The sequence below is a fragment of the Arachis stenosperma genome, chromosome 5 (assembly GCF_014773155.1).
Source record: "Arachis stenosperma cultivar V10309 chromosome 5, arast.V10309.gnm1.PFL2, whole genome shotgun sequence".
In the NCBI taxonomy this organism is placed as follows: domain Eukaryota; kingdom Viridiplantae; phylum Streptophyta; class Magnoliopsida; order Fabales; family Fabaceae; genus Arachis; species Arachis stenosperma.
In genome coordinates this window covers 56,681,741-56,695,328 of record NC_080381.1, presented here as the reverse complement: position 1 = coordinate 56,695,328, position 13,588 = coordinate 56,681,741, and the positions used below count along the sequence as shown (strand labels likewise).

General features: G+C 41.8%; 1 non-coding gene across 1 annotated transcript; it reads right to left on the bottom strand.

Annotated features, from left to right (window-relative positions):
• Positions 1 to 7,857: 7,857 nt before the first annotated feature.
• LOC130984083 (small nucleolar RNA R71) lies at positions 7,858 to 7,965 on the bottom strand. The gene has a single exon (XR_009088040.1). It is a non-coding gene; the product is annotated as a small nucleolar RNA R71 (small nucleolar RNA).
• Between the last annotated feature and the right edge of the window lie 5,623 nt (positions 7,966 to 13,588).

The window sequence follows — 13,588 nt, the reverse complement described above, 5'->3', positions numbered from 1 at the left end:
CCTTGTTGAGGCATGGCATATCCGTGAGGCAAGTTACCAGCTCTTTGGCATCTGTCACAGTTACGCACAAACTCTCGGGAATCTTTATAGAGAGTAGGCCAGCAGAAGCCACATTGGAGGACTTTAGTGGCTGTTCGCTCACTTCCAAAATGTCCTCCATACTGTGATCCATGGCAATGCCATAGGATCCTTTGTGCTTCTTCTCTGGGTACACATCTGCGGATCATTCCGTCTGCACATCTCTTAAAGAGATATGGCTCATCCCATAGGTAGTACTTGGCATCTGAAATTAATTTCTTTCTTTGCACTCTACTGTACTCCTGGGGTATGAACCTCACAACTTTATAGTTTGCAATATCTGCAAACCATGGAGCTTCCTGAATGGCAAATAGTTGCTCATCTGGGAAAGTCTCAGAGATCTCAGTAGAAGGGAGGGACGTCCCAGCTACTGGTTCTATTCGGGACAGATGATCAGCTACTTGGTTCTCTGTCCCTTTTCTGTCTCTTATTTCTATATCAAACTCTTGCAGAAGCAACACCCATCTTATAAGCCTGGGTTTTGAATCCTTCTTTGTGAGTAAGTATTTAAGAGCAGCATGGTCAGTGTACACAATCACCTTTGATCCCACTAGATAAGATTTAAACTTGTCAATGGCATAGACCACTGCAAGTAATTCTTTTTCTGTGGTTGTGTAATTCTTCTGTGCGTCATTTAGAACATGGCTGGCATAATAAATGACGTGCAGAAGCTTGTTATGCCTCTATCCCAACACTGCACCAATGGCATGGTCACTGGCATCACACATTAATTCAAATGGCAATGTCCAATCTGGTGCAGAGATGACTGATTCTGTGACCAGCTTAGCTTTCAGGGTCTCAAACGCCTGCTGACACTGTGTGTCAAACACGAATGGTGTGTCAGCAGCTAGCAGGTTACTCAAAGGTTTTGCAATTTTTGAAAAATCCTTTATGAACCTTCTGTAGAATCCTGCATGCCCCAGAAAGCTTCTGATTGCCTTAACATTGGCAGGTGGTGGTAATTTTTCAATTACCTCTACCTTTGCCTTATCCACCTCTATTCCCCTGCTTAAAATTTTGTGCCCAAGGACAATTCCTTCAGTCACCATAAAGTGACATTTCTCCCAGTTTAAAACCAGGTTAGTCTCTTGGCACCTTTTCAGGACAAGTGCTAGGTGATTAAGACAGGAGCTGAATGAGTCTCCATATACTGAGAAGTCATCCATGAAGACTTCCAGGAATTTTTCCACCATATCAGAGAAGATGGATAGCATGCATCTCTGAAAGGTTGCAGGAGCATTACACAGACCAAAAGGCATCCTCCTGTAGGCAAACACGCCAGAAGGGCAAGTAAATGCTGTTTTCTCTTGGTCCTGAGGATCTACTGCAATTTGGTTGTAACCTGAATAGCCATCCAAAAAGCAGTAATAATCATGACCAGCTAGTCTTTCTAGCATTTGGTCTATGAATGGTAAAGGAAAATGATCCTTTCTGGTGGCTGTATTGAGCCTTCTGTAGTCAATACACATACGCCACCCTGTGACTGTTCTTGTAGGAACCAGTTCATTTTTTTCATTATGAACTACTGTCATGCCTCCCTTTTTGGGGACAACTTGGACAGGGCTCACCCAGGGGCTATCAGAAATAGGATAAATAATCCCAGCCTCCAGTAATTTAGTGACCTCTTTCTGCACCACCTCCTTCATGGCTGGATTTAGCCTCCTCTGTGGTTGGACCACTGGTTTGGCATTATCCTCCAACAGGATCTTGAGCATGCATCTAGCTGGGCTAATGCCCTTAAGATCACTTATGGACCACCCAAGAGCTGTCTTGTGTGTCCTTAGCACTTGAATCAGTGCTTCCTCTTCCTGTGGATTCAAGGCAGAGCTTATAATCACTGGAAAAGTGTCACCCTCTCCCAGAAATGCATATTTCAGGGATGGTGGTAGTGGTTTGAGTTCAGGTTTGGGAGGCTTATCCTCCTCCTGAGGAATTTTCGAAAATTCCTTTGTTTCCTGTGGTTCTTCTTGATAAGGTTGAGCATCTTTGAAGATGTCTTCAAGCTCTGATTCTAGGCTTTCAGCCATATTGATCTCTTCCACCAAAGAGTCAATAATGTCAGCGCCCATGCAGTCATTTGGTGTGTCTGGATGCTGCATAGCTTTTACAGCATTCAACTTGAACTCATCCTCATTGACTCTCAGGGTTACTTCCCCTTTTTGTACATCAATGAGAGTTCGTCCAGTTGCTAGGAAAGGTCTTCCTAGAATGAGAGTTACACTTTTGTGCTCCTCCATTTCCAGCACCACAAAGTCAGTTGGAAAGGCAAATGGCCCAACCTTGACAATCATATCCTCTATTATGCCTGATGGATGTTTAATGGAGCCATCAGCAAGTTGGAGGCATATCCGGGTTGGTTTGACTTCTCCAGTCAACCCAAGCTTTCTGATAGTGGATGCAGGTATTAGATTGATGCTTGCTCCAAGATCACATAGGGCTGTCTTGGTGCAAGCACCTTCTAATGTGCATGGTATCATAAAGCTTCCTGGATCTTGAAGCTTTTCTGGTAAGCTTTTCAGAATGACTGCACTGCATTCTTCAGTGAGAAATACTTTTTCAGTTTCTCCCCAATCCTTCTTATGACTTAAAATCTCTTTCATGAACTTAGCATAAGAAGGTATTTGCTCAAGTGCCTCTGCAAACGGAATCTTTATTTCAAGAGTCCTTAGATAATCTGCAAAGCGGGCAAATTGCTTATCCTGCTCCGCTTAGCGGAGTTTCTGAGGATAAGGCATCTTGGCTTTATATTCTTCAGCCTTAGTTGCTGCAGGCTTATTCCTTACAGAAGTGGTTGAAGAATCCTTTTTAGAGGGGTTACTGTCAGCACTCTCAGGTGTCTGATCCTCCCTTGGCATCTGAACGCCAGGATTGGGTGGAAAATGGGCGTTAAACGCCAACTTTTCCCCCTTTTCTGGCGTTTAAACGCCAGAACTGGGCAGGGAATGGGCGTTTAACGCCAGCTTTCCCTCCTTTTCTGGCGTTTGAACGCCAATAGCATTCCTCTCTGGGCTCTTACTGTCCTCAGAGGGATTTTGAACAGTGGTTTGGTTATCCTCTGTCAATTGTTCCTTATTTGACTTTTTGCTCTTTTGAGTGGTGTTGTTCAGTGTCTTCCCACTCCTCAGTTGAACTGCTTGACATTCTCCTGTTATCTGTTTAGATATCTGCTGTTTTGCTTGATTCAACTGCAGTTCTATGTTCTTGTTAGCAACTTTAGTTTCATGTAGCATCTCTTTAAATTCTGCTAACTGTTCTGTCATCAGGAGTAATTGTTGATTAAGCTCAATCATCTGTTCTTGAGGATTAGGATCAGTGACTACTGCCATGACTTCCTTTTTTTGAGAGAACTCATTGCTAGAGTACAAATATTGGTTTCTAGCAACAGTGTCTATAAGCTCTTGAGCCTCTTCAATTGTCTTTCTCATGTGTATAGATCCACCAGCTGAGTGATCTAAAGACATCTGAGCTTTTTCTGTAAGCCCATAGTAGAAGATGTCTAACTGTACCCACTCTGAAAACATTTCAGAGGGGAATTTTCTTAGCATACCTCTATACCTCTCCCAGGCATTATAAAGGGATTCATTATCCTCTTGTTTAAAGCCTTGGATGTCCAGCCTTAGCTGTGTCATCCTCTTTGGAGGGTAAAAATGATTCAGGAATTTGTCTGATAATTGTTTCCATGTCTTTATGCTTGCTGTAGGTTGGTTATTCAACCACCTTTTAGCTTGATCTTTTACAGCAAATGGAAACAGTAATAGTCTGTAGACATCCTGATCCACCTCTTTATCATGTACTGTGTTAGCAATTTGTAAGAACTGTGCCAGAAACTCAGTAGGCTCTTCCTGAGGAAGACCGGAATACTGGCAATTTTGCTGCACTATGACAATGAGTTGAGGGTTTAGCTCAAAGCTGCTTGCTTTGATGGGAGGTGTACAGATGCTTGATGAGCGGATAATTTGTATGCTTTTTGGCATTGTTTTTAGTATATTTTTAGTATGATTTAGTTAGTTTTTATTATATTTTTATTAGTTTTTAGTTAAATTTCACTTTTCTGGACTTTACTATGAGTTTGTGTGTTTTTCTGTGATTTTCTGGCTGAAATTGAGGGACCTGAGCAAAAATCTGATCCAGAGACTCAAAAGGACTGCAGATGCTGTTGGATTCTGACCTCCCTGCACTCGAAGTAGATTTTCTGGAGCTACAGAAGCCCAATTGGCGCGCTCTCAACGGCGTTGGAAAGTAGACATCCTGGGCTTTCCAGCAATATATAATAGTCCATACTTTGCCCAAGATTTGATGGCCCAAACCGGCGTTCAAAGTCACCTCAAGAAATTCCAGCGTTAAACGCCGGAACTGGCACCTAATTGGGAGTTAAACGCCCAAACTGGCACTAAAGCTGGCGTTTAACTCCAAGGAGAGTCTCTACACGAAATTTCTTCATTGCTCAGCCCAAGCACACACCAAGTGGGCCCGGAAGTGGATTTTTATGTCATTTACTCATCTATGTACTAGTTTTCTATAAGTAGGACCTTTTACTATTGTATTAGGGAGAGCCTTTTTGATCATGTTTTTATGATTGAACCCTCTTTGGGAGGCTGGCCATTCGGCCATGCCTAGACCTTGTTCTTATGTATTTTCAACGGTGGAGTTTCTACACACCATAGATTAAGGTGTGGAGCTCTGCTGTACCTCGAGTATTAATGCAATTACTATTGTTCTTCCATTCAATTCCGCTTGTTCTTTTACCAAGATATCACTTGTTCTTCAACATGATGAAGGTGATGATTGACGCCCATCACCATTCTCACCCCATGAACAAGGTGACTGACAACCATTCTTGTTCTACAAGCATCTGAGGCTTAGTGAATATCTCTTGGATTCCTGATTGCACGATGCATGGTTGATCGCCTGACAACCGAGTGCTCGCCTGACAAACGAGCCAGCCATTCCGTGAGATCAGAGTCTTCGTGGTATAGGCAAGAACTGATGGCGGCATTCAAGAGAATCCGGAAGGTCTAACCTTGTCTGTGGTATTCTGAGTAGGATTCAATGACTGAATGACTGTGACGTGCTTCAAACCTGTAACCTACTGGGCGTTAGTGACAGACGCAAAAGAGTGATTCTATTCCGGTAGGGGAGGGAACCAAACCGGTGATTGGCAGTACTGTGACAGAGTGCGTGCATTAGCTTTCACTGCGCGGATGGGAGGTAGCTGCTGACAACAGTGAAACCCTACACGAGCTTGCCATGGAAAGGAGTAAGAAGGATTGGATGAAGGCAGTAGGAAAGCAGAGAGACGGAAGGGAAGGCATCTTCATACACTTGTCTGAAGCTCTTACACCAATGATATACATAAGTATCACTATCTTTATCTTTATATTATTTTCGTTCATCATCATATACATTTGAGTTTGCCTGACTAAGATTTATAAGATGACCATAGCTTGCTTCAATGCTAACAATCTCCGTGGGATCGACCCTTACTCACGTAAGGTATTACTTGGACGACCCAGTGCACTTGCTGGTTAGTTGTGTGAAGTTGTAGTGTTCACAATTTCGCGCACCAAGTTTTTGGCGCCGTTGCCAGGGATTGTTCAAGTTTTGAGCAAGCTTTTGGTAACAATGCCTGGGATTGTTCTAGTTTGGACAACTGACGGTTCATCTTGTTGCTTAGATTAGGTATTTATTTTTTTCGAAATTCTTGAAGATGAATTCTAGAGTTTCATGATGATTTGTTGAAATCTGGCTGGCTGAGAAGCCATGTCTAATCTGATTGGACCGAGGTTTCAACTTATCACCACAAGAGCTTGTTGATTTTCATCAATTTTGCTCTTGGAGCAGTGATCCGCTAAGATTTGGCTGACCTCTGGTCATGTCTAGTGTTTTGGACCGAAGCTTTCCTTGAAAGCTTGGCTGGCTGTGAAGCCATGTCTAATTCCTGGACCGGAGTCTTAGACTAGCATTGCACTGATTCCTGGAATTCTCATTAAGAATTTTGATATCTTTTTCCACTTAATTTTCGAAAAACACAAAAAAAAAATTGCAAAACCATAAAATCCAAAAATATTTCTTGTTTGAGTCTAGAGTCTCATCTTAAGTTTGGTGTCAAATGCATGTTTTTGTTATATTTTTCGAATCCATGCATATATTTCTTGTTTTGATCTTTAAATTCTATTGACTTGAGTGTTCATGTGTCTCATATAGTGTCAGTAGCACACAAACTGCTAAGTTTGGTGTCTTGCATGCATTGTTATTTGATTCTTATTGCATTTTGATTATTAAAAATCCAAAAATATTTTTAATTTGTGTCTTTTCAAGTCAATGATACAAAGAATTGAAGATTCAGAACATACTGCAGAGGAATTATACAGAAAAAGCTGAGCATTCAAAAATGCCCAGTGAAGAAGGCAGACTGGCGTTTAAACGCCAGCCAGGGTACCTGGTTGGGCGTTTAACGCCCAAAAAGGGTGCATTTTGGGCGTTAAACGCCAGAATGGATACCATTCTGGGCGTTTAACGCCAGGATGGTGCTAGGGGGAAGATTTTGTTTTCAAAATCAATTTTTTTCAAGTTTTCAAAGTTTTTCAAAACCAAATCTTTTTCAAATCATATCTTTTCAATCAAATGTTTTCAAAATCAATTTCTTTCCTTTTTCAAAGATACTTACTAACAATTAATGATTTGATTGAACATTTTTTGCCTTTTCTGTTAAGGAAGGTTTTATGTTTGAATCATATCTTTTCTTGTTAGGCAAGTCATTAATTTTAAAATCATATCTTTTCAAATTGTTTTCAAATCATATCTTTTAAAATTGTTTTCAAATCATATCTTCTCAATCACATCTTTTTAAAACCATAACTTTTCAATCAAATCTTTTTAACCTCATCTTTTTCAAAATAGTTTTCAATCAAATCTTTTTGACTTCTAATTTCAAAATCTTTTTCAAAAATCACTTGATTTCTTTTTCACTTTCAATTTTCGAAAATTATCAATCAAATTTTCAAAATGTTTTCAAAATCTTTTAAATGAATTTTCGAAAATTCTCTTCCATCCTTCCCACATCCTTCTATTTATGGAGTACCACTCCTTCTAAATGCACAATTCGAACCTTATCTAATTAAAGTTCGAATTCTTCCTCTGCTTCTTCTTTCTATTTCTCTTTTCCTCTGACATTCCAAGGAATCTCTATACTGTGACATAGAGGATTCCACATTTTCTTTTTCTCTTCTCTTTCATATGAGCAGGAGCAGAGACAAAGGCATTCTTGTTGAAGCTGACCCTGAACCTGAGAGGACCCTGAAGAGAAAGCCAAGAGAAGCCAAAGCACAACTCTCTTTAGAGGACCTGACCGAATTCTTCAAGGAAGAAGAACACATGGCAGCCGAAAACAACAACAATGCCAACAATGCAAGGAAGGTGCTGGGTGACTTTACTGCACCTACTCCTGATTTCTATGGGAGAAGCATCTCTATCCCTGCCATTGGAGCAAACAACTTTGAGCTTAAGCCTCAATTAGTTTCTCTAATGCAACAGAATTGCAAGTTCCATGGACTTCCAATGGAAGATCCTCATCAGTTTTTAGCTGAATTCTTGCAAATCTGTGACACAGTCAAGACTAATGGGGTTAACCCTGAGGTCTATAGACTGATGCTATTCCCTTTTGCTGTAAGAGACAGAGCTAGAATATGGTTGGATTCTCAACCTAAAGAAAGCCTGGACTCTTGGGAAAAGCTAGTCAATGCCTTCTTGGTAAAGTTCTTTCCACCACAAAGATGGAGTAAGCTTAGAGTGGAAGTCCAAACCTTCAGACAGAAGGATGGAGAATCCCTCTATGAAGCTTGGGAAAGATACAAACAATTAATCAGAAGATGTCCTTCAGACATGCTTTCTGAATGGAGCATCATAGGTATTTTCTATGATGGTCTCTCTGAACTATCCAAGATGTCTTTGGATAGCTCTGCTGGAGGATCTCTTCATCTGAAGAAGACGCCTGCAGAAGCTCAAGAATTGATTGAAATGGTTGCAAATAACCAATTCATGTACACTTCTGAAAGAAATCCTGTGAACAATGGGACTAGTCAGAAGAAAGGAGTTCTTGAGATTGATACTCTGAATGCCATTTTGGCTCAGAACAAGATATTGACTCAACAAGTCAATTTGATTTCTCAAAGTCTGTCTGGAATGCAAAATGCACCAAGCAGTACTAAGGAAGCTTCATCTGAGGAAGAAGCCTATGATCCTGAGAACCCTTCTATGGAAGAGGTGAATTACCTAGGAGAACCCTATGGAAACACCTACAATTCTTCATGGAGAAATCACCCCAATTTCTCATGGAAGAATCAAGAGAGACCTCAACAAGGTCTCAATAACAATAATGGTGGAAGAAACAGGTTTAGCAATGGCAAGCCTTTTCCATCATCTTCTCAGCAACAGATAGAGAGTTCTAAGCAGAATACTTCTGACTTAGCAACAATGGTCTCTGATCTAATAAAGACCACTCAAAGTTTCATGAATGAAACAAGGTCCTCCATCAGAAATTTGGAAGGACAAGTGGGTCAGCTGAGCAAGAAAGTCACTGAACCCCCTCCTAGCACTCTCCCAAGTAATACAGAAGAAAATCCAAAAGGAGAGTGCAAAGCCATAGACATGGCCGAATATGGAGAGGAAAGAGAGGAGGAGGACGCCACTGAGGAAGACCTCAGTGGGCGTGTACCAATCTCCTCTGAGTTCCTCAATGAGGAACAATGGGAATCTGAGGCTCAAAATGAGACCATAGAGATTCCATTGGACTTACTTCTGCCATTCATGAGCTCTGATGAGTATTCTTCCTCTGAAGAGGATGAGTATGTCACTGAAGAGCAAGTTGCTAAATACCTTGGAGCAATCATGAAACTGAATGACAAGTTATTTGGAAATGAGACTTGGGAGGATGAACCTCCCTTGCTCACCAAAGAACTGGATGACTTGTCTAGGCAGAAACTGCCTCAAAAGAGGCAGGATCCTGGGAAGTTTTCTATACCTTGTACCATAGGCACCATGACCTTCAAGAAGGCCTTGTGTGACTTAGGGTCAAGTGTAAACCTCATGCCCCTCTCTGTAATGGAGAAATTAGGGATCCTTGAGGTGCAAGCTGCAAGAATCTCATTAGAGATGGCAGACAATTCAAGAAAACAAGCTCATGGACTTGTAGAGAATGTTTTGGTGAAGATTGAAGACCATTACATTCCTACTGACTTCATAGTCCTAGAGACAGGGAAGTGCATGGATGAATCCATCATCCTTGGCAGACCATTCCTAGCCACAGCAAAGGCTGTGATTGATGTTGATAGAGGAGAGTTGATCATTCAAGTGAATGAAGAATCCTTGGTGTTTAAGGCCCAAGGACATCCCTCTATCATCATGGAGAGGAAGCATGAAGAGCTTCTCTCAAAACAGAGCCAAGCAGAGCCCCCACAGTCAAACTCTAAGTTTGGTGTTGGGATGTGATGACAAGTCATCATATACCCATTTTTCAAGCTAATTTCACTTGTTTTGTTAGCATTTATGCACTTTCTTGCATCCTAAGTTAGTGATTTGGAGTGAAAATGCATAACTTCTCTAAATCAAGCAACCACTATGAAATTAATGATAAATCATGAGGTTTAAGCTAATTTTAATTGCATTTTAATTGATTTATAAGCCTCTTGAATTTAGTGATGCTTTGAGTGGTTGTTTGGTTTATTTTAGGTGAAGAAAAGAAAAGAAAAGGGAAAGCGTGGCATAAGAAGTGTAGCCAAAGAAAGAAAAGCGTGGCCGAATCAAGAGGAGGCGTGCCGCATTATAATGGGGAAGCAACCTTGCCCTCCACAAGGGCAGAATGCCCTCTAGGAGGGCAGCATCATGTAACCAAACCAAGACAAGGCAACCTTGCCCTGCCCACTCCAAGGGCAGAGCACAAAATGGTGCCTTGGAGCCAAGAGAAGCAAACTCTGCCCTGCCCTTGTGGAGAGCAGGATCGGGCTCCATGAGGAAAGAAATTCAAGGGAAAATGACACCCATGCAAGCCACAAGTTTCGAACAAGGGACCATGAAGAAGCCAAGCTCTAACACCCACTAGCGTGCCAAAGAATCAAAAGAAAAAGTAGCGTGTTTGCAAGCCACCAGATTCGAACACGGGCCATGAGATTGGGAACCTTGCCCTGCCCTTGGCGCGGGCAGGGCAGCATTTGAAATTGGCGCATCACACACAAGACCTTGGCGCACCAACTTTGCTTCCTGGCGCACCAAACCATTCCTGCCCTGCCCTTGGCACGGGCAGGGAGCATCCGCGCGTCAACTTGCTTCGCGCGCACGCGCGCTCCTCAAATCTGGCATCATCCACGCATCAACGTGCAGCACGCGCACGCGCGCCTCTCAATTCTGGCGGCACCAAGCGCACACACGCATCACGTTCTGGCGCAGCAGCTTTCCCGCCCTGCCCTTGGCGCGGGCAGGGCAGCCTCTGGCGCACCAAGGGCGCACCAAACTTGCACCAACACGCCTCATGGCCGCACCAATTGCTAGCCCAAGCATCAATTTTCTGCCCTGCCCTCCACAAGGGCAGGGCAGCCTCCTGGGAGTGGATTTTGGGCCAAGAATTCAAATTAAAAATTAATTTGAATTCATTTCTTCATCAATCCAAAAGCCCATCCAAATCCCAAAATCCAAGAATAGAAAGTGTATAAATAGTAGTTAGTTTGATGTAAAAAAAAAATTTTTAGCTACCTTTATGCACCTTGGGTGAATTTTCACTTTTACCTTCACTTTTGAATTTTTATTTCTAGCTTTCTGTTGAGATTCCTGAGAATTGGGGAGGGAATTGATCTCTCTTCTCCCTCGTTCTTGCCTGAGGAATTTTACTCTTCTGTTTCTGAGATTTGGGTGTGAGAAATTGAGGAAATTCTGTCTCAATTCCCATTCAAATTCTCTTCAACTCTTTTTCTGCATAATTGAATCTGTTACATTTTCTTCTACTGCTTCTTCTTCTAATTTTCTTGTCAATTTGCTTTGTTCATTTGGATCTAGGAAGGCAAATAGAGATCTAGGCTCTGCTACCTAGTCTCTTGAGACCTGAGACCCAATTTGGCTCTTGGTTCTTCTATGAACCTTGCTGCATTTTATTTCCTTGCTGATTTAATTCTCATTGCTCTCATTTCAAGTTCTAATCTCTTTATTTGCTGCAATTTACTTTTTCTTGTTTAGATCTTGCAATCCCATTCCTCAATTCCCTCTTACATTCTAGCAATTTATCTTTCTTGCCATTTAAGTTACTGCAATTTACCTTTCTTGCACTTTAAGTTTCAGTCATTTAATTTCTTGTTCTTTAAGTTTCTGAAATTTTACTTCTCTGTTTCTCAATTTACTGCACATTCCCCTTTCCCCTTTACATTTACTGTCATTTACTTTCTGTTAAACACAAATCACTCAACCAACACTTGATTTGCTTGACTAAACCACCCACTAAACTAAAATTGCTCAATCCTTCAATCCCTGTGGGATCGACCTCACTCTTGTGAGTTATTATTACTTGATGCGACCCGGTACACTTGCCGGTGAGTTTTGTGTTGGATCGCTTTCCACACATCAAGTTTTTGGCGCCGTTGCCGGGGATTGAAATAGATTGACAATGATTAAGTGAAGTGGAGGTCTAGATTAAGCACTCTTTCTTTTCTGTTATTCTAACTCCTACTAATACACTAACTGTTTGAATTTTTGCTTAAACTAACCAAAACCTCATTCTAGCAATAGATTGAAGTTTTGTTAACTCTCTGGGTTTGTGTGTTTGTTGCTGTGTGTTTGTATGTCAGGTATAGGGAGATCCTCTCCTATCATTTCTGAAATTGATCCAAGGACTCTTCGGAGAATAAGAAGAGCAGAAAGAGGGAAGAATATTGTTGGAAAAGAAGAAGAATCTGAGGAGGAATTCCAAGATATGGAAGGAGATACCAGTCAGCCAGGAGGAGGAGCCAACAATGACCAACAGAGAAGAGTCTTGGCTTCATACACATTTGCTAATGCCAAACATTGTGGGAGTAGCATTCTTCCTCCCAATGTCAATGCCAACAACTTTGAACTCAAGCCACAACTCATAACTCTGGTGCAAAACAATTGTTCTTTCGGAGGAGGACCTTTGGAGGATCCAAACCAACATTTGTCCACCTTTTTGAGAATCTGTGATACAGTGAAGACAAATGGTGTACCTCCTGATAGCTATAAGTTGCTTCTCTTCCCATTCTCTCTTAGAGATAAAGCAACTCAATGGCTAGAGACCTTTCCAAAAGAAAGCATCAACACTTGGGATGACTTGGTGAGCAAGTTCCTTGCCAAATTCTATCCACCTCAAAGAGTCCTAAGGTTGAAGACAGAGGTTCAAACCTTCACTCAATTGGAGGCCGAGAGCTTATATGAAGCATGGGAGAGATACAAGGCTCTATTGAGGAAGTGTCCACCAGAGATGTTCACTGAGTGGGACAAGCTACAAAACTTCTATGAAGGCCTCACTCTTAAAGCTCAAGAGGCTCTTGATCACTCTGCCGGAGGCTCTCTACAACTCATGAAAACCACAGAGGAAGCTCGAAACCTCATTGATATGGTGGCCAACAACCAATATTTCTTTGCTCATCAAAGACAACGCCAACCATCACAAAGAAGAGGAGTCATGGAGTTGGAGGGAGTTGATTCAATTCTGGCCCAAAATAAGATGATGCAGCAGCAAATCCAACAACAATTTGAGCAAATGGCTAAGAGGATTGATGGCTTGCAAGTGGCAGCAGTGAGCACCACAAGCCAACCTCCAAACACTTGGGTACAAAGTGAAGAAACTCAAGAGGAGCAACAACAAGAGCAGGTTCAATACTTGCACAACCAGAATCAGGGAACAAATGAAGTTTATGGAGAGACTTACAATCCATCTTGGAAGAATCATCCAAACCTCAGATGGGGAGACAATCACAATCAAAACCAACAACCATGGCAAAGAAACACAGGCCAAAACAATTGGAAAAACACAAACCACAACCCCCAGCCAACCACTAACCAAAATTCATACAGAAAACCACAAAACAACTACCCAAATTCTAACCAATACCCACCCAATAACCACCCAACTAACCAAAACACATATCCTCACCCATCAACACCCCAAAATCAACCCACCTCACAAGACTCACAGAGAATCACCCATCTAGAACAGCTCATGGAAAAACTGATGAAAAACCAAGAACTGACCACCAAGAATCAAGAAGCCTCCATGAAGAATCTAGAGAGGCAGATTGGACAAATCTCTAAGAAGATCTCTGTTGAGAAGCCATCAAGTTCACTACCTAGTGACACCATTCCCAACCCAAAGGAAGAATGCAAGGTGGTGCAACTAAGAAGTGGAAGGGTGTTAACAGATGGCAACCAAGGAGCAACCAAAGAGCTCATGGAAGATATCACTGAGCCAACAAAGAAGGATGAAGCCATTAACAAGGATAAGATAAGCAAGAATGCT